This window comes from Bos mutus, chromosome 23 (assembly GCF_027580195.1).
Source record: "Bos mutus isolate GX-2022 chromosome 23, NWIPB_WYAK_1.1, whole genome shotgun sequence".
Classification (NCBI taxonomy): Eukaryota; Metazoa; Chordata; class Mammalia; order Artiodactyla; family Bovidae; genus Bos; species Bos mutus.
Genome location: NC_091639.1, coordinates 20,589,844 through 20,611,383, shown reverse-complemented (window position 1 = coordinate 20,611,383; position 21,540 = coordinate 20,589,844). Strand labels below are relative to the sequence as shown.

General features: G+C 41.2%; 6 non-coding genes across 6 annotated transcripts; 2 read left to right on the top strand and 4 right to left on the bottom strand.

The window, feature by feature from the left end:
* Positions 1-186: 186 nt before the first annotated feature.
* TRNAR-ACG (transfer RNA arginine (anticodon ACG)) lies at positions 187-259 on the bottom strand. Its single transcript has one exon. It is a non-coding gene; the product is annotated as a tRNA-Arg (tRNA).
* Positions 260-1,444: 1,185 nt separating this feature from the next.
* TRNAS-CGA (transfer RNA serine (anticodon CGA)) lies at positions 1,445-1,526 on the bottom strand. Its single transcript has one exon. It is a non-coding gene; the product is annotated as a tRNA-Ser (tRNA).
* A 5,428-nt stretch (positions 1,527-6,954) lies between these two features.
* TRNAV-CAC (transfer RNA valine (anticodon CAC)) lies at positions 6,955-7,027 on the bottom strand. The gene has a single exon. It is a non-coding gene; the product is annotated as a tRNA-Val (tRNA).
* A 6,652-nt stretch (positions 7,028-13,679) lies between these two features.
* Positions 13,680-13,753, top strand: TRNAI-AAU (transfer RNA isoleucine (anticodon AAU)). The gene has a single exon. It is a non-coding gene; the product is annotated as a tRNA-Ile (tRNA).
* A 2,532-nt stretch (positions 13,754-16,285) lies between these two features.
* TRNAT-AGU (transfer RNA threonine (anticodon AGU)) lies at positions 16,286-16,359 on the bottom strand. The gene has a single exon. It is a non-coding gene; the product is annotated as a tRNA-Thr (tRNA).
* Positions 16,360-21,121: 4,762 nt separating this feature from the next.
* Positions 21,122-21,194, top strand: TRNAV-UAC (transfer RNA valine (anticodon UAC)). Its single transcript has one exon. It is a non-coding gene; the product is annotated as a tRNA-Val (tRNA).
* The last annotated feature ends 346 nt before the right edge of the window (positions 21,195-21,540 follow it).

The window sequence follows — 21,540 nt, the reverse complement described above, 5'->3', positions numbered from 1 at the left end:
CAGACTTTAAGCATCCATTCAGACTTAAAGAAAAGCCGAAATTGCTCTGTGTGGCAGGTACCACAGATGGTTAAAAACCAGATCAGATGATTTACTTCGAAGAATTTTAAGAACTTAGAAATAATTTTTTTGTTTGTAAAGAGTACAAAGAATTTTTTTTCCTTCCTCCTAAAAATATAGGGGTATCGAGCCAGCCAGGAGTCGAACCTAGAATCTTCTGATCCGTAGTCAGACGCGTTATCCATTGCGCCACTGGCCCCCTTTTGTGTCGATGTTTTCTATTAGTCTTTGTTCACTGGAATGGGTGAGAAAATAGTTGTTTGACAATGAAGACGGAAATCAGTTAGACAGGAAGGAGGTGTGTATTCTGGTAAAGCTGATGGGTTATATTCAGGGTCATTTTGCATGCTACATTCACTTAAAATATTTATAATTATGAAAGAACTTTCTGCTTTGGAGCATCATGTATGTGACAGAACGACAGTGGTTAGCGCCTGCCGGCACTCCAACCTCATTTACGTACATGCTTGTTTCTATTGTTTCTACTTGTGAACGCTTCATTAATTTCTGCAGTCGTTCATCTGTTCATTCCTCAAACCATTTCATTTTTCTTTAGCACTTAGATACTGATGCTGTGTATGGATCAATTATTAATGACCCGTTGAATTTTCAATTTTGATACACTGAAAGTGGAATAAAACTCATCCTTGAGGTATTAATCATATGTTTTCAATCTCACTCTCCAAATAGCCAAAACTCTTTCCAGAGGAAATAATTTCAGACACTGCATCAGAGAAGACATTCTGAAATACCTACCTTCTCAAATTAGGCGAAATGAAGGTAATAATTCAATAAAGGTAAACTCTTTAAGAACTAAGTTCACATAGGAACTTAGACATTCAAAGTTAATATAATTATAAAATTTAAAACTATCAGTCATCATTACACAAATTGGCTAGCAATGTTTAAGGGCTCAAAGTAGGCGAAACAGGCATATGGAAATAAGTGTTTATAAGCGAGGGTAGTCCTTTGAGCGAGAAGTGCAATGGTTTGGGTCTGAGTGCAGCCACGGTGCCCACAACTTTTATCCGTACTCTTCCTTGGTTAGATTTATTGCCTTGGCCCAGGCTGTGTATCTTCTTTGCCTCAGCTTCCTCATTTCTACAGTTTTAAAGAGCGCGCGCGCGCGCACACACACACACACACACACACACACACACACCACAAGGATATTTATGACCCTAGATCTTTATAGTTTCCTGCCAGCCCGTTCCATGGTTGGCTGGTTTCTTATAAATACCAGAGAACGCTTTAAGGAAGCTACCTGCATTTCTGTTATCAGAGCGTGGAATTTTATTACAGGTTTTTAAAAACAAAATTTGAAGCAGAGATTCACAGCGAAAAACAAATCGCCTCGCGATTAGAACAGAAAGCTACTGAATAGCGCTGTGAGCAGGATTTGAACCTGCGCGGGGAGACCCCATTGGATTTCGAGTCCAACGCCTTAACCACTCGGCCATCACAGCTCTGCTTCCATTGTTTATTTGGACATTAAAATACACATCGTTATAGGGCCCTGATTTACAATCCTGCCTACCAATTTTGGCTGCTCTTGCTTATTTGGTATGTTTACTTTAAGTATTCATCAGATCTGTCTGCTCAGCGTCATCCAACTTGTCCCCATCCTGCCAGGCTCCATGCTGCGAAGTCTCACCTCTGAGAGAGGTCAATATTCCAGCATCACAAGAATCCTTGATTTTCTAAAAGTTTCTACGGTTTTCATGGATTGCCTGGTTTTGCTTCATACTTGGCACGAAATGAAGTCGTATTAAGGGTGCCTACGATCCTATTCATTTCTGTTTTCCACAGACAAATACACTATGCTTTGAGGCTACAAGGACAACTAGGCAGGATCTACCAATATTTCAAATGCATATACTCTTTGCTACAGCATTTCCACAAATGTAAGAGATAGACTTGAACACATGAGAGTTATATTGTGTTCAAACTCACTCTCTGAAGCATTCATTGAAATAGTAGGATTGAAAAAACTTAATTAGTCAGAATTACTTAATTAGATAAATAATGGCACAACTACACAGTAGAATGCAATGCATATTTAAGACAGAATGATAAAGACTACTATATACATACATATAAAATGAAAGGTTCAGAGCAATCTCTGTAGAATTCTACTTTTGGTGGTATATTCATGTTAGATTGAATACACATTTTACAAAAAAACAAAAAACTCTCAAGGATAATCAGTAAACTCATGGCAAAAGTTCCCAGTTGAGGGGCTGGAGACTAAGGAGGTGGCACTCTTTGAAAGCAGGAGGGAGAAATTTACTGCATATCCCTTTAGACTTTAGATGTTATCTATTAAAAAATCAAATAAAAGCTCAAGAAAACATTATAAATGAGGAAGTAAGGGAGAAAAATTTTTCTAACCAGAATTCTCCTCTGGAATAGAGCTTCCTTTCTGGAACTCAGCAATAGTCAGCATTCTGAAGGAGGCCTCACTTAGAGCCTCAGAAGAAGCAAATCACACAGATGAGATTTGAAGTCACTCAGGAAGCCTGAGGCAGAAAGGCAAAAGGGTTTTGGAATGCTGTCCAAGCTTAGACCTGGACACACAGGCCACGGGAGACATGGGGGTCTCTGGGAGAATCACGTGATTCAAGATCAGATGGTTCTGGAATGTTCTTCAGACACTGAATTGAATCTTCTGTTTGTGAGCAACCAGGACCAGCTCAGTAGGTCAGACTCACCCTGACTTCAAGGTCCTTGATTTATTCTAGGATGTTCTCTCCACAATGTAATCTCAGTGGCCTATTTTGTCCAAAATTGCAGAATTTAAATAGCTAAAACTTCCTCCTTTGGGTCTAGGAATACAATTTTTAACAGTTGTCTTTGTATGTGTTTTGTTGCTTTGTTTTTGCAGAGAAAGTAGCATGTCTTTCTTTTTATTATCTGTCTTGGCCAGAGTGTAGTTCTGTTTACAGTGGACAGTTTCCCAGGAGTTGTTTTCATGAGAAATTCTTTCCAGTTTCCTGTCCCCAGTTTTGCCACTTAGCCAGTTCACAGTTCTGGTGGTTTCATAGAACTTCCAACAAAGCGCATTGGAGAATTCAATAACCTTGGGATAAAGATGTAAAATCCACTCACAAGTTAAAAGTTCTTTTGAAATGTGTTTTTTTTTTTTTTCCTCACCTAGATTTTGATCGTCTTCCTAGTACTTCTACTCTACTAACAAATTTGGGAGAACCAAAGAGGGAGGGAGAACAGGAAAAGGAAGCTGTTTAAAATAACCCCATCCCAAAGCAGTCCCACAGGCAGGTCTGGCTCAGTTTCTTGTGTGTGTGTGGGGGCGGGGACAGGAAGGGTGGTCACTGCTCCTTTCCCTGGGTCCTGGTGCACACAAGGTTTTGCTTGTGTGTCTCTGGCGGGTATGGGATTTGATTTTAAACATGACTGCACCCCCTCCTACCATCTTGCTGCGGCTTCTCCTTTGCCCTTGGATATGGAGTAACTTTTTTTGGTGGGTTCCAACATTCAGAGGATGAGATGGTTGCATGGAATCACCGATTCAATGGACATGAGTTTGAGCAAACTCTGGGAGATAGGGAAGGACAGGGAAGCCTGGCATGCTGCAGTCCATGAGGTCACAAAGAATTGGACACAACTGAACGACTGAACAACAACAAAAGCAGTCACTGTTCATCCCTTCCTCCCTGTCTCCTCCTTGGGAGTTTAACTTTCATCAGAGTTCTGAATGGTTTCTCAGACTCTCTGTGCCACTGTAAGGCTTCCATACTCTTCTATACATCAACAGTCCCCCAGGAGATGTTCTTTTTCTTTCCTCCTGGATGTACACCTGTGGGTTTGGAGCTGTAAAAGACCAAATGAGTGTGTATGGATACTATCCATTGTGGAAAAAAAGTTGGTGGAGAAAATGCTGGTAACTTATTATCATGTTTTAAAGCTTCTTTGATTTTAAAATATGTCCAACCTTCTTTCTCAGTCAACTTTCTCAATTTTAGGAAGAAGTGGGAGGTAAAAAAATGCTGGAGTCCAACTCCAGCAACCAGGGATTCAACCTGAAGAGGTGAACGGTGTCGGTGAGAAAAATGAGGCAGCCTCTCAGTTTTTTTGGACTGCCTGTTTATTTCAAGTTTAAGATTCTCTTTTATACATTTACAAAAACATTAGGCCAGAGGTTTGACATTTTCAGTTCCCCCTCTCCCAGATTTATTATCTCCATAAATCATTGTTGCTCTTCAAACAGAGTTCCTGCTTCAGTGATTCTCTCAGAATCAGCCTTATCATCTATTATCTACTTCCTGTAAAGTGTCCTATAGTTAACTTGTGATTACACAGTAACCCGTGCTACATTCTTCAGTTTACTACTTATCTTCCTAAATCCTGTTTGCCCTTAACATCCTGAGCTCACTATCCCTTAAAAAGGCTTCTAGCTATAGTGTCTCTAAAATTCCTAACTTCTATAAGCTATAGTAAAATATGCTAACTTTACAACATTCCTTAAATCTTTAACTTCTAACTGTTTTAATTATTTCTAAGCCCTAAATTCAGTAAACTCCTTTGCCAGAAACATTCTCCTCACAAATAGGCTTCAAATAGCAATCCCTCCCATGGCCTCAAGCTACGGCCTATGTGCTCATCCTGGAACACTCTTTTGTAAAAGTCCTTGAACAAATGTCAATGATTAACTTTATGACTTATTCTCTGAGCACAGCTGCAGAAGGCTTTGTGCCTTCTCATGCTCCTCTCAAGAACAATAAGCACCTTAATATTCCTTTTCAGTCAACTCAGCCAAGGAGAGGAAAAGACAAGTCAGAATTACAAGGCCTAACTCCTTAATCCCGGGTCCGTGCCTGCGGAATGAGGAGAGGGGGCTGAGGGCCGTGCCTCCATTTCGTCAGTAATGCCTAACGTGGCTCCCGACAAAAAAATCTTAGAAAATAACTCCTCTGATGTCTCTGAAGACTCAAACTCAACTGACAGGACTGTATGATGGGGCAGCAGTTCCAGATGTGAAAAATCAGTTCAGGATAATTTTCATTCAAATGTCTTAACAACTGGTTTCAGCATCACCTATTGACCACTGGCCTCCTTGCACAGATGGTCAATATTTTCCGTGAATAAACAAAGTTGAGGGTAGAAAAGGAAATGGATGTTTTGGGGATTGCTGTAGACTGAATGTGCTTACCCCCACTGCCCCCGATATGTTGAAACCTAATCCCCAATGTGATGGTTTTGGGAGGCAGGTGCTTTAGGTCATTAAGTCATTCATGAGTAGAATTAGGTCCTTCTAAAAGAGATGGTAGAGAACTTCTTCACCCTTTCCTGCATCTGAGGATATAGTGAGAAGACAGCTGTCTGTGGGACAGGCAGCCAGGAAGCAAAGTGTCACCAGAGTGAGAATCAACACTGGCCTCCATAAATGTGAGAAATAAATGCTTGTCTTTTAAGCCACTTGGTCTATTGTATTTTTGTTACTTAATCCATATGGACTAAAACTGGGATAAAGACACAAGTGAGGCTCACAAGACTGAGCCAGTACTGGAAACGTAAATCCATTCATTTGTGATCAGTTTGCACAATATAAATTTGCCTAAAATATTCATGTAAAACAACAATAATCAGCTTTCAACTTTAGAACACATGGTAAGGTGGTGACGGTCTCTGTAGACTAATTTATAACATATGATTGAAGAGTTGATATACCCCTGAGGTAAGGTAGGTAAGCTGTACAGTTAATTCAGCCAGCTGAAAGCTCAGTTGCTTCTGATGGTCTTTCTGACTGAATATAGAGAAAATGGCACAAAACGTATCAGTAGCTGCATACCAGGTGGCAGGGAATGTGTACGTTTTCTCCACTAGTGAAAGGACATCTGCGCTAACAGATGCAACTGACATAATCACTTAACCAGATTTACAATAACTAACTCTCATTCTCTGTAACAGATTTATCTTCTATACTCGAGTAAATGAATTGAATAGAAATTTGGTGAATCTGTGACCCTGTACCTTTCAAGCTCTTGATGTTGGCACTAATCTCAGCTATCCCTCCAGGAATATCAGTTTTGTGTTTGGTTTAATTATTTTCATAGAGAAAATTCTGGTGGCGTCTAATTGGCCTTTTATTCCATAACAGCCGTCACTCCATCAGTCATGGAAATGACATAGAGATTCTGTCTGGAATTGGGAAAGTAATCACAGGGTGGACTCAGAGACCCACTATGCCCACAGTGAAACGGATCAGAGGCAAAAAAACAAACAAACAAAAAAAACCTTCGTAGGTTGTCTGATCATGAATACGTACTTTGCCCGATGGACAGCAGTGATATCTTGTATCTCTAGCAGTTGATGCCAGTTCAGAGCCATTGTCTAGTAACCTCTGAAAAGTCTATTTCCCTTTCCCTAATGCACAATCACTTTCGTACACGAGCACAGATCCCTTTAGGAAAAGCTGGGAGGAAGAATAACAATATAAACATTTGGCAGTGTGCCAATGGTCTTTGTCAGGGGAAACTGGATTTCTCTTCAATTAGAACTGGTTTAAGTTGGGGGACTTTCCTGCTACAGATCAGGTCCAAGATCAAGGTGCCTTCAGAGTCAGTTCCTGGTGAAGCCTCTTTTCGTAGAAATCCCAATTCCAAAGAGAGCAACTGTTTCCGTGGAGCGGGCTCATCTCCGTCCTCTCATTTTGTCTGAGGGACGCGAGCTCGCAGGCCGGGTGGGAACCCAGCCAAAGAGATAAGGGGGAACTCTACGGCGTGTGCACAGCGAAACCAGGTATCACCACGGGACTCGGGATAATTTCTTTCAAACAAACAGCAAGTGCAAAGACTTGTGGGCTGTGTTATTTTTTACATATAAGAAAGTTGAAATCTCTTAAATCAAGTAGCGGTGTCTAACAGGTTAGGAAAATGTTTCCGCCCGGTTTCGAACCGGGGACCTTTCGCGTGTGAGGCGAACGTGATAACCACTACACTACGGAAACAACTGACAGCTTTTTCTCCAGCCGTTACATAACTGAGTAGGCTGCCTGTAGGGCCCAGGTTTGTTCATGCCTGTGAAGTAATGTTTACGGTTGCAGGGCATTTGCCTACTTTTTTCTGTTTATGAAAACAAACAAACAAACAAAACCCAACTCCTTTCTTAAATTAACCCCAATTCTTAAATAAATTCCAGGAGTGGAAAGCTAAGGCAACATCCTGGAGATTTTTTTTTTTTTTTTTTCGTGTATTAAGGATATCCGTTGAAACTACCGCAAAATTGCACTCATTGGTCTTTCCTGGTGGCACAGATGGTAAGTTTCTGCCTGCAATGCGGGACACCCAGGTTCTATCCCTGGGTCAGGAAGATCCCCTGGAGAAGGAAATGGCAACTCACTCCAGTACTCTTGCCTGGAAAACTCCATGGATGAAGGAGCCTGGTAGCTACAGTCCATGGGGTCACAAAGAATCGGAAACGACTGAACAACTTCAGTTCACTTCTTCACTTAACACTCTAGCAAAGTTAATGCTCAAAATTCTCCAAGCCAGGCTTCACAGTACGTGAACTGAGAACTTCCAGATGTTCAAGCTGGATTTAGAAAAGGCAGAGGAACCAGAGATCAAATTACCAACATCCGCTGGATCATTGAGAAAGCAAGAGAGTTTCAGAAAAACATATACTTCTGCTTTATAGACTTCGCCAAAGCCTTTGACTGTGTGGATCACAACAAACTGTGGAAAATTCTTCAAGAGATGGGAATACCACTCCAAAATACCAAAATACCAGACCAAAAGGCTGACGTGCCTTTTGAGAAATCTGTATGCAGGTCAAGAGGCAACAGTTAGAACTGGACATGGAACTACAGACTGGTTCCAAATTGGGAAAAGAGTAGTCAAGGCTGCATATTGTCACCCTGCTTATTTATATGCAGAGTACATCATTCGAAATGCTGGGCTGGATGAAACACAAGCTGAAATCAAGATTGCCAGGAGAAATATCAATAACCTCAGACATGCAAATGACACCACCTTTATGGCAGAAAGTGAAGAAGAACTAAAAAGACTCTTGATAAAAGTGAAAGAGGAGAGTGAAAAAGTTGGTTTAAAACTCCACATTCAAAAAATGAAGATCATGGCATCTGGTCCAATCACTTCATGGCAAATAGATGGGGAAACAGTGGAAACAGTGACAGACTTTATTTTTTATAAAACCACTGCAGATGGGTTGGTGACTGCAGCCATGAAATTACAAGATGCTTGCTCCTTGGAAGAAAAGCTATGACCAACCAAGACAGCATATAAAAAAGCAGAGACATTACTTTGCCAACAAAGGTCCATCTAGTCAAAGCTATGGTTTTTCCAGTAGTCATGTATAGATGTGAGAGTTGGACTATAAAGAAAGCTGGGCGTGGAAGAATTGATGCTTTTGAACTGTGGTGTTGGAGAAGACTCTTGAGAGTCCCTTGGACTGCAAGGAGATCCAACCAGTCATTCCTAAAGGAAATCACTCCTAAATATTCCTTGGAAGGGCTGATGCTGAAGCTGAAACTCCAATACTTTGGTCACCTCATGCGAAGAGTTGACTCATTGGAAAAGACCCTGATGCTGGGAGGGATTGGGGCAGGAGGAGAAGGGGATGGCAGAGGATGAGATGGTTGGATGGCATCCCTGACTCAATGGACATGAGTTTGAGTAAGCTCCAGGAGTTGGTGATGGACAGGGAAGCCTGGTATGCTGCAGTCCATGGGATTGCAAAGAGCCAAACACGACTGAGCGACTGAACTGAACTGAAGGATACTAGTTTTGTTGTTGTTGTTTGTTTTTTAAAGCTCTGGTGCTTGGATTCAGACTCCACTGCTCTCCATAATTTACTGGTGTTATGGAATGAGAATTCTGCATGCTACAGTTTCCAAGACAGAATTTAAGTTATTCTTTCGAGGCCCCATTGGGAGTGATTTTTCACAGTCTTTTGTATAAATGAAGTCTTCCACCTCAGCATTTCTATACAAAATAGCACACTGTCATCTCCTGACCTCAAAATTCTCATCTCCTAGGTGACAGCAAGGTTCACAATTCCCTTCACTATTTACTTCTAAAAATTTTTGGTGATATTATTCCCCAAAATTGCAAAAAGCAAGAGATAAGGATTCCAAATGGATATTATGTTTAAGTAGATATGCCAAGATAATGGAAGCTATGTATCCATATACAGAAGTTTTCCATGGCACATAGTATAAGTACTTTCATTGGATATTATTGCTCATCTGTCTTGATCATTTGTGCAGAAAATACACCAGTATCAGACACAAAAGACTGAAGAAAAGATCTTTTTAAAGGTAAAATGAAAATAATGGCTATGTGGAGAAAACCATCTCCGCTGTTTGACAGTTAGTTAGAAGTCATGGTGGTATTGGATTTTAAGCTCTAGAAGAGTGTGGGAAGGACCATGTGTGACTTTGGGACCATCATGTTAGTAATGAAAACTAGACTTGATCATGGTAGATTCTCAATAAACATTTGTCAGATCAGGGGACAATATTAGAGGTAACTTTCTGAAATGTATCCAAATTTCATGTGACATTCTTTGGCCATGCAAATACCCAGCAGTCTCACTTGGAGGTCTAAGTGAAATCTGGCAACACACCTTCACGTGTCAGCCATTTTCCTTCTTGAAGTTTTCATGGTGTCATGTAGATATTATATTTCACTCTAATTTAGTAAAAGAACAGAGCTAGCTATTTTAACTCTGTTCTTTTACTAAATTAGAAGTGAGAGTAAAAGAACAGAGCTAGCTATTTTAACGGAGAAGGCAATGGCACCCCACTCTAGTACTCTTGCCTGGAAAATCCCATGGACGGAGGAGCCTGGTAGGCTGCAGTCCACGGGGTCGCTGAGAGTAGATATGACTGAGCGACTTCACTTTCACTTTTCACTTTCATGCATTGGAGAAGGAAATAGCAACCCACTCCAGTGTTCTTGCCTGGAGAATCCCAGGGACTGGGCAGCCTGGTGGACCGCTGTCTATGAGGTCACATAGAGTCGGACACGACTGAAGTGACTTAGCAGAGCAGAGCTATTTTAAAATATCAGTTGAATAAATGATATGTGATATAAGGATAACCTGAAATAATATGCAAAGCACTTGGCAACATTAGGCCCTTGAACAGTTAACTTCCTTACTGAGAGAGGCTGCTGCTGCTGCTGCTGCTAAGTCACCTCAGTCGTGTCCGACTCTGTGTGACCCCATAGACCGCAGCCCATGAGGCTGCCCCGTTCCTGGGATTCTCCAGGCAAAAACACTGGAGTGGGTTGCCATTTCCTTCTCCAGTGCATGAAAGTGAAAAGTGAAAGTGAAGTCGCTCAGTTGTGTCCAACTCTTAGCGGTCCCATGGACTGCAGCCTACCAGGCTCCTCCGTCCATGCGATTTTCCAGGCAAGAGTACTGGAGTGGGGTGCCATTGCCTTCTCTGACTGAGAGGCTAGTCTGTTCCATATATTCTAAAGGAAATAGTTTCAAGGAATGACACAAGCAGTTTTGGCACAGAAATCTGGAAATATTTTAAAAATATAAAGCACTGAGTTTCATTTTTGGTTAAGTTGTAGGAAGTTGCAAGAATGTTGTCCTCTCAACCTACTAACTAGGTTGTCCTCTCAACCTGACAAATAACTAACCATAAGCTTAAGAGGAGTAGATTTTCTAAACCCATCAGGAGTTGAGGATACAAAAGAATCAAAGTAAACTAAATTCTAGAAAGAGGCCCTCATTGAAGAAAAGAAGTCTGTGGCTGTCTTTATCTCTGGCAGATGGGCAGTCACAAAGGCGAAAAAGCCTGTGAAGACCAGATTAAGAGAAACCAGAAGAAACTAAGAAATTTTAAAGGTATGCTGTGGGCTTGCTTGACCCAAACAGAATTACAAGTAGCCAAACCAGTTCTGGTTATTTCTGCTAGGGGTGAGTAGGTCAAAAGAGGGTGAGGGAAAAGACCAGAAAGTGGAAATACCCACTGAGGCACTCTCCTTCTGAAGCTGGGGAGCAGGGCAGAAAAATGAAGAGCAACCAGTACAAAGTACTTTGTATTTTCGCTGCCAACAGCCGAGACTAGAGAGCTGAGAGAAACCTATCCAAGACTTAATGAGTGGAGAGAGCTCCCAGCCAAAAACAGCCTGGGAGAGGGAAGGAAAGCAAGAGATTTCCCAGTCACCCAAACAGCTGACATTCTGGCCTTTAAGCAGAGGGAGGTTTCTCAGGGTTTGGAAATCTGGGACAGTGGCAGTAAAGCTCAAAGAGAGGAGAAAAGACTACCGATCAAGAACTGTAGTAAAAAATTTTAATGAAAATAAATAAATACATACAATTAAAATTAAAAATTGATTTTCCCCACTCACCTTCCACCAAATTTGTACTAGAGGGCAAAGAAAATGAAGACAGCTACTAGTTCATAGGGTGGATGCTGATACAAAGTTAAAGATATATATTTCTTTATCAGTGTATTGCCGGGGCCCAGCCCCGGTGGATCCAGGGAATTCGAAGGGGAGATGGCATCGGCGATCAGGAAACAACAGCTTATTTAAATGTTAATTAAAGATATAAAGAGTGGTTAAATAAGGATAGTTCAGTGAGGAAATTCAGTGGAGAAAAGAGGCTGAAATAATTCAGCCAGAAGGTGAGAGAAAGAACGACATGGGGAGACCAAGTTTCGGTGAACAAGGCCCGCACTTTATTTCCCAAAGTAGTTTTTATACCTTAAGTTATGCATAGAGGATAATGCGGGAAGGGGTAGAGTCATGCAGTAAGCCAGGCTTTCTTCCTGCAAACTTATCATATGCAAAAGTTTAGGTGATTTGCATCATCTTCTGGCCCAGAGGCCTGTTAACATTTTAAGACCCTTTCTTCAGAAAACTTCTTTTTCTCTAAAGGTGATTAGTCAGGTGCCACCCTCCAAAAGCATTAGATAAAGTTGCATTCCTACAGGGCAAAGGTGTGGTGGGCTATAACAAGAAAAAGAATTAACTCAAGGGTCCAAGGTTACAAACATTAAAGCTACTACTTACACCAATTATATTCATCAATACACTGCCAGGGACACAGCAGGTAAGGGATATGGAGACATAGCAGCAAACATTAGCCCAACAAGTGAAAAACCCTTCACCAATACAATTTCTAATCAATCTTTTAACTGCTCAAAGGAATCTGTATTTAGACAGTTTAGAACATCTCATGCCTCTCACAGCTGGGAGGCTCTGAGCAATCACATGTGGCCGGAAAAACCTATTCAGGCAGGCTAGAGGACTTCCAAAGGAGTTTGTAGGTTGAAATACTATCACACCCAGGAATTATTAACTGGAGCTGTAAGTTAACTCTTTTTTTCAGAGAGAGGTAGTGGGGGGCAGCCCCCCGTAAAGTCAGAGGTGTAGGTGAGAGTACAAAGCAGAAAGTAGGCAGACTCTGGTTTTGGGGGTAGATGCTCGAGAATTTCTAGGGGGACTCCTGAGGCTCATCCCGCCTTTGCGTATGCCGAGCCTCCTTCCTCATGACCTTTGCCACGGGTGGAGCTCCTCACGCCTGCTCGGCTCCTGGCACCTTTTCAACACTAAAGATAAGAAATACCATCTTACAGCTTTTTAAACAATTAAAAAGAAAATTTATAAATTGCATAATATAAAAGAAGTAAATGAGTAGTTAACTTGTCTCATTAAAAGAAATAACTCTTTTTAGAATAGTCTTTCAGATCTTACTCGATATACTATATACATATAAAATGAGTCAATTAACTTCAGATGCAAAAAAGTAGGGGGAAAAAAGAGAGAGAGTTGTAGGGTCCAACAGAGAAAAGAAAGCAAGTAGAAATTTGCTGCACCGCTGGTCCCTGCCAGAGTTGACACGGCTTGCAGGTGGATCATGCCAGGCTCAAAAGGGCAAAGATTTCCTAACTCCTTACTGTGTGTTGCCTGATCTTGGCTTTAGTTCAAGCTTTCAGATTCCGTTGTTTCTCCCTGGTCCGGATCATGGGTCCTGACCCGGACTTACCCTGGTCTCGACTTGTCCCGTCAAAGGAGACAAGTTTTAGGATGGAGGTTTTAGGATGGAGAAGTGCGTCTTTTGCCTCCGGAGACCTCAACCCCGTCCTCTGTCGTCACCAAGTGTCCGATGGTCGGTACTGCAGCGTCAGATCACGGTCTTAATCCGCGCGGGACGAACAGCTAGCTACAGACTTAGCTTTAGAACAACCAGGCAACCCACCCTGAGGCCAAGCGGCTAGAGGCCTCTGGGAAGAGGTGACCCGCCCGTAATGGTCTCCTGGAGCAGAGAATCCGTACCCCGCGGGCGGAAGCCGGATCCTCTGAGCCCTGCACTGCTGGGGTTCTGTGATCCGCCCGCCGCCATCTCAGGCGTGCAGGAGCTTTGCGTTTACCCTAGGCCTTCTGGGAATAGTTGTAAGGAAGTAGTTGTTTCCGGACATCGATCTGCGTCTTCCTTGGTCGATTTGAGAAATAATGTTTTCCTGGAGAGAAGTAAGGTTTATCTGTGCCGGTAGCTGGGATTTATCTTTTCCTTTTATGGTAGAAAAAAAGAGCATTTTTAAACCTTTCGTGAAGACGGCCTGCTTTAATTAGATCAGACTTTAAAGGAGGTAAGTAAAGCCTGTGCGTAACGGTGGCCGGTTAGCTCAGTTGGTTAGAGCGTGGTGCTAATAACGCCAAGGTCGCGGGTTCGATCCCCGTACGGGCCACTGTAGGAGTTCCTTTTTCCCCACCTCCTTTTTATCCATAGACCACATCTCAGGTGGAAAGTGCTACCATGTATCCAGTTACAGATAGTCCTAATATCACCAGCACTGAAATATTTGATTGTGTGTCTGTATTTTTTCTTTATAAAAAATAATGTATCAGAGTCAGGATGAAAAGCTTTCAAAGAAGCTTGAACGAGGTAAGGTGGCTGTATTTAGGAAAGAGGAGATAGGGAGAGTTAGAGAATTCCTTGCATCATCCTGGAAAAAACTTAAGGCAATAATGTTTTGATATAGTTTATATTTCTGAAATGTAAAAACATCATTCCTCTGCATGGTAAGCTGCTCAGTTGCTTAGGGTATTGTTTTTATAGTGTTAAGGTGCTGATTCTATCCCCTCGGGGATATACGCCTGGTGGTACTTAGGTTTCCTTTTTCTCAATGTGGGAATATCTCAGGCTTGTTCGCGTAGCCTCAGACCAGCAACCGCGAATGCTCCGTGGTAAAATGGTGCAATGGTCAGCCTTTGGGTTGCATCTGACCGTTACTTCCGTGCTGCCACTTACCAAGTCATTTAAAACTCGTCTAAAATTTTTGTTTTGAACGTTTATCATAAAATCTCTGGACTTCAGATGTGAATGACGAAAACGGGGTGTGCGGTGGGAGATAGGAGGTCAAGAGCCCCTGGGGCCGCTCTCAGTCGAAGCTCCTTACTCTCCCTGTCGGTCCCTTTTCTTGAAGTCTGGCTCCTGTCTCTCTGTGTGCCCAGCACGAACCTCCTCCTTTTTCTCCCCTCGACCCTTGCACTGTCCCTCAGACTCCCAACATATTTCTACTTTTTCTCTTGTTTAAAAGTACGGGGTTACTATAAAAACATGTATGATATTGATTAAGTAATGACCTAAGTAATGTCTCAAGCACAGTTCCAGGGACATAGTGGATGCTTAACAAGCCCAAGATGGCAAGGCCTTCCTCTGTTTCAGTCAGTACTGCATCCTTGGTATCAAAGCCAGCACCTGATTACTCCATTGCATATTAAATAATGTACTTACAGATTTGAAGTACAAGAAGGACTCAACAGGTCATTGCTATCTTTGGAGATGAAGGAGGCCACAGGCCATGAAATGTGGACATTCACTAGAAACAGAATAACTGTTAGCTGACAGCCTTCAAGGAATGAGAAATTCCTAGAGATTTATCGGTGCCCACTGTTCATAATATGTTTGGAGTTCTGGTGTCGTTTTGCCTGATAGTGGCACCCCACTCCAGTACTCTTGCGTGGAGAATCCCATGGCTGGAGGAGCCTGGTGGGCTGCAGTCCATGGGGTCGCTAAGAGTCGGACACGACTGAGCGACTTCACTTTCACTTTTCACTTTCATGCATTGGAGAAGGAAATGGCAACCCACTCCAGTGTTCTTGCCTGGAGAATCCCAGGGACGGGAAGCCCGGTGGGCTGCCGTCTGTGGGGTCGCACAGAGTCGGACACGACTGAAGCGACTTAGCAGCAGCAGAGTACAGTGAGACACAATTTCAGTTACTTTTCGAAATGTTAACTTGGTTGCACTTTGAATCTAACATCTAGGCAATTGGCTTTCAACTGAGGATTTATATTACTTACATATGAAGTCTTATGAATATATAAATGTGTAGGACCTACTCCAGACTTACTGGGACGGCATAATCCGCTACTCCCCATGACTACCTTTTTTGCTCACATTCCTTGGGAAGTCCATGGGTAAGAACTGCTATGGATAAACTAATGAAAATGAAACCAGGTTTCCATGAAGTATAAACAGGGTTTCAGGCATAATGCAGAACTACTTCTATGAAAGTGAAAAGACAATGACTCTGGTAAAACTCCAATTATAATGTTTGAATCTTTTTTTAATAAAAGTGAAAAACCCAATATGTAGGCCAGTGCTATGCAGTGACATTTTAGCTAATAAACTCTGATATCATTTAACATTCAAGAAATTGATCATCTATTTATGATTTATTTCCCCAAAATATCATTAAGCTCCCAATTTCCACTCCCAGAAGGTTCTACTAACGAACAAACAAATACAGTTTTGAGGGCTGTACAAAACCAAAATGATGAGGGTCTAAATTTGACATTCCTCTCTTACTTGTTCTCAGAAATAAAAATGAGTCTGATTCTAAAAATGTTTTATTAATTCTTTACCTGATGCTGATAACCAAACTCCATCGTTTAGCTGAAAATGTTGGATGTCACAGGTTAAGAGAGCTGAAAGTGAACTTCCGAGACAGAATTTGAAATTTTGCTATCAGGTACTGTAAGATAATTTGTGCTCAATCCACACACCAATCATTAGCAAATCCATCACTTTCTATCCTTTACAGGAAACGTACTCACTTTTCCCTTCACCACAGCTCTTCATACTGTGATGCTGGAAAAAGACTCTCCACATTGGAATAAGAATTTAATACAGAATTTACCAGTAATATAAATTGTTCAATGCATCTCCAAGATGTTTGGCGGCAACAACTCTTGAAATATAAAAACCGAACAAGGAAGGCCCCGCTGGGATTCGAACCCAGGATCTCCTGTTTACTAGACAGGCGCTTTGACCAGCTAAGCCACAGGGCCACTCTTCTAACTAAGATTCAGTTATATCGTATTGGTAATATTTTCTGTGAAATGCAGCATTTTGACAGAAATGTACATGATTTCTTGACAAAGAGAACGAATCTATATTTCCAAACCATATTTCTATACGAAAGCAGAAACTTCAACATATAAAAAATAATGCATTCTTCAGTGCGAGGTTTTAAAAATTATTTTACATTGGAGTGAAATTCCTATTTCATGGTGACTTTTGCCCTCTAGAGGAAATATTGGATATTGCCACACATTAAAAAATTTTATCCATTAATTCATTTTGTTCACAAATGTGGTCACTATTGTACCTCAGGTAATTTACTGGGTACTGAAGATAGAACAGTGAACAAAACAAACAAAAACTTCTTCATCTTTAAGATTTATATTCTAGAAACAAATAAAGTGAGTTTTAAAAACTTCCCCCTCCAAACAAATGAGAGACATAAGCACCAGTTCCCCAATCTCCAGGTTACAGACTCCATGAAGCTACTTTCTGAGCTAATTCACTGCACAAGAGCAACACTACCATGCTTCCTTCGATTTTATCTGACCTGGCACAAGCAAGCAAGCAAAGATAAGGACACACTGATGCAGAGAAGATTCTGCTCACTGCACCAGTGAGTTAAAACTGACTTGATTCCTGTCTTCATTGACTGTAAAAGTGAGTGAAGGATTCAGAGAAGTAATGAAAACTAGGGTGCAATGTGGTTAATACCTCCTGCAGGAGGCAGGAGGCAAGGTGCAGGGTGTCTTAGCAGAGTCACATGACCTCTCTTCCCAGTTTCCGTGTCAGGCTGATGATTGCAGAAGGGTCTGTGGCATGTTGGCCAAATACAGCTTAAGGTGGGGAAGGAACAGATGAGGCCATCTTTTGGAAATGTTTAAATAACTTCCTTGTGTTTTGTGCTTTATAGAGAAGCACTGAGGCTTATGCATTCACTGAGCACCCACAAAATGAAAGACCCTGGAGAACAGAGAAATCACTGAGACCCTGTGACAAATCTACGTGATTTCCTCTGGGCACCCACCAGCTCTTCTCTGCCAGGGTAGCCTGTACCTAAACTACTCACCCTTTCTTACAACAAGATTTATTCATTTCCTTTGTTCTTATGTCCTGCTGCCATTCCTCTCCTTACATAAACAAGTTTTCTAATTTGTTCATTGTGTATTATTTTGATCATACATATATATACATACAAATATATACCAAAATTGACATTTTTGGTTTTTGCACATATAAATTTATATGAATTATATATTATATACTTATGCCTTTAAAAAGCATTTTTGACTTTAAGATCCATCAAAGTTGCCCTGTGTACATTTAAATCATTGCTTCTAATTTCTGTGTAAAATTCCATAATGGGTACCGTATTTCCTATCTTCTGTCCTTTTCCCCCTAATGGTTTGTACTTTTGAGGTTATGCTTAAAGGGTTTTTCTCACTACTAGGTTAAAAAATATTCTCTCTTTAAAAAACGTAGATTTTCTACTTTTAAATTTGAGACATGATCTGTCTAGCCATATAGGGAAGTCTACTGGTTTTTTATATGACAGTCTGTTGGAGGTGTGTCTTCTAGCGCTTCAAGTTTTGGTTTAGTAAGAGTCTTCAGAACGTGTTGGTGGTCATGTAGCATCCTATACTTCCTTTAACTTAGCCTCCTTGTATTTTCATGAAATTAGATATTTAGTAAAATTATATGTTTTTCTTGTTATAATATATATCTGCAAGGTCAGGGAGAGTTCTAACAACCCATCACAAGTCATAGCACATAAATAGTAAATTTTATGAAAATAATTGTTTGAATTATATTTTATGATTTTCCCATCAAAGAGCCTTCCAAAGATTTGTTTTTTGTTTACATTCTTGTAAGCTTGGGCCAATGTTTCATGAGCCTATGAAATCAATCCTAGACCTTCCAAACTGTAAACAAATATTTTTTGGTTTCTTATCAGAAAAGATATGAGAACAAAATCCTATTGCTGTCATTGGTGAGTGGGAAGGTTTTGAAATTAGTTTGTAAGTTGTTTGTCTACTTGAGTTCAGTCCTTGCTCTGGTGTGTGAGCTTGTTTTTTTAATTGATCCTTTTCATTAAGAACTGGAAACTCCTTATTTTTGGTCCAGAAACCCTATGAGTTTCTATCTTGTGCTCAGGCTCTTTGGTTATTTTTTGCTCTCCTATAATTCTAAGACCTTGAACAACAAGGATTATGTGACACTCAAACAACCTTCTCATCAGTGACTTGACTTCTAAAAGGCTCCCAAGTCTTCACTAAGGCTCTGGAAATCAGGGCCCAGAATTTGAAGATTTGTTAGACCACTAATATATTACAAGGAGGGAGGGAGAAGGGAGAGAGATTGTGTAGGAGAGGTAAAATTTCTCCTCTACTCTTAGGGTTTCTGATTGGGCCTAAGAATTAAACTAGCATAAAACAGATTGATAGGAGAAACCCATACAAATTTTATTAAGCAAGTTGTACATGGGAGCCCTCACAAGAAAAATGAAGACTTAAAGAAGTAATTAGAGTCCAAGACTTATGTATTAGGTTGGACAAACATGAAAATGTGACAAGATGAAAGGGTTTGGACTAGGGCAGTTAATTGTGGAAAAGTGACTTGGAAGATAAGGGTTAGTTTAAGGAGGTTTTTCTGTTTTGGAAAGATTTCTCTCTGCTTGGACTCCCCAGTCTCTGGTAATAAGAATGCTTCCTTCTTCCTGGTACAGGGAGGGCATATTGTATTTCATCTCCTGCTTTCAGAATCAAAATGAAGGTAAGAGTGCCCTTTTTTGCATTTGCTGTTTTTCAAGTGTGGTTAAAAAAAAAAATCAACATATCAGAGGAGAATATTTTGAAATGGCATGCTCTGAACCCCTATAATTGAAAACATTTTTTTTTTTGCCTCCCATCTGCATTAACGCACAGATATCCTAAGTTTAACTTAGTGAGCAGTCCCCTGCCGGGGACCAGCCCCGGCTGATCCAGGGTATTCGAAGGAGAGACGGCGTAGGCGAGGATCAGGAAACAATTGCTTAATTAAACGTTAATTAAGGATATAAAGAGTAATAGAATGAGGATAGCTCAGTGAGGAAATTCAGTGGAGAAAAGAGGCTGAAATAAGGATAGCTCAGTGAGGAAATTCAGTGGAGAAAAGAGGCTGAAATAAGGATAGCTCAGTGAGGAAATTCAGTGGAGAAAAGAGGCTGAATAATTCAGCCAGAAGGTAAGAGAAAGAACGACATGGTGAGACCAAGTTTCGGTGAACAAGGCCCGCACTTTATTTTCCAAAGTAGTTTTTATACCTTAAGTTATGCATAGAGGATAATGGGGGAAGGGGTAGAGTCATGCAGCAAGCCAGGCTCTCTTCCTGCAAACTTATCATATGCAAAAGTTTAGGTGATTTGCATCATCTTCTGGCCCGGAGGCCTTTTTCTCTAAAGGTGATTATTCTAAAGTCAGGCGCCAGCCTCCAAAAAGCATTAGATAAAGTTGCATTCCTACAGAGCAAAGGTGTGGTGGGCTATAACAAGAAAAAGAATTAACTCAAGGGTCCCAGGTTACAAACATTAAAGCTACTACTTACACCAATTATATTAATCAATACACTGCCAGGGACACAGCAGGTAAGGGATATGGAAACTTAGCAGCAAACATTGGCCCAACAAGTGAAAATCCCTTCACCAATACAATTTCTAATCAATCTTTTAACTACTCAAAAGAATCTGTGTTTAGACAGTTTAGAACATCTCCTGCCTCTCACAGTTGGGCGGCTCTGAACAATCACATGTGGCCAGAAAAACCTATTCAGGCAGGCTAGAGGATTTCCAAAGGAGTTTGTAGGTTAAACACTGTCACACCCAGGAATTATTAACTGGAGCTGTAAGCTAACTTTTTTTTCAGAGAGGTAGTGGGGGACAGCCCCCCGTAAAGTCAGAGGTGTAGGTGAAAGCACAAGCAGAAAGTAGGCAGACTCTGGTTTTGGGGGTAGATGCTTGAGAATTTCCAGGGACACCCCTGAGGCTTGATCCCGCCTCTGCGTATGCCAAGCCTCCTTCCTCCTGACCTTTGTCATGGGCGGAGTTCCTCACGCTGGCTCCTGGCAGTGATAGAATTCCAGTTGAGCTATTCCAGATCCTGAAAGATGATGCTGTGGAAAGTGCTGCACTCAATATGCAATATGCACTCAATATGCAATATGCCGGCTCCCGGCATCCCCCAATTGTCTAGCTGTAACTCAGCTGCAAAAAAGAGAGGTCATGAGAGTGCTGCTAATTTTGTTTATAATTCTTTTGAAATAGATACATTTATTCAGCACCTGTTATTTGCTAGGAACTACAGCATGGTAAGATAAGGTGATCAGGTATGTATACACAGGGGTTTTGATTGTTGCACTGCTCTATCCTCAGCACTTTGACAAGCGCTTGGCCCACATGTTCAACATACATACTCTTTGAGTGAATGGATAAATATAGTCTAGAAGTGTTCAAAGGGGCACAAATCAAGAATCATGTGTTCACAGACAGATTAATCTAGAAGTGTTCAAAGGGGCACAAATCAAGAATAGTGTGTTCACAAATGATGCAACTTGAAGATATTTTAAGCTTGTATGAGACTGAAATGCAGTAGAAATGTAATTAAGCACCAAAAATTTCCATATTCAAAGCTACCTATCTTTGAATCAATAATTATATTTGCTGATATAGTTTGCCAGAAACTTTTGTATCTGGGGACAGGAGACCTGGTAGCTCTTGGTTCCATAGTGTAGTGGTTAGCACATCTGCTTTACACGCAGAAGGTCCTGGGTTCGATCCCCAGTGGAACCAGCTACAAAGATATGTGATTTTCTTGTTTGTTTCTTCTCCAACTCCAAAACAAACAGAGTGAGGTTTCGGTGTTTTGTAGATTAGGCTTCTAATAGCTATTTATGAGACAGAATATATGATTTTCCCCTGATTTCTCTTTGAGAGATCCTCTTTCATATACTGTGTAGCTCTGTGAGGCAATGTGAAGCATCAGGTTGTCACCTATTTCTCCTTGACTTTTATGATGACTAGAGGTTCTTGCCTGGAGAATCCCAGGGACTGGGGAGCCTGGTGGGCTGCCATCTATGGGGTCACACAGAGTCGGACACGACTGAAGCGACTTAGCAGCAGCAGCAGCAGAGATAAA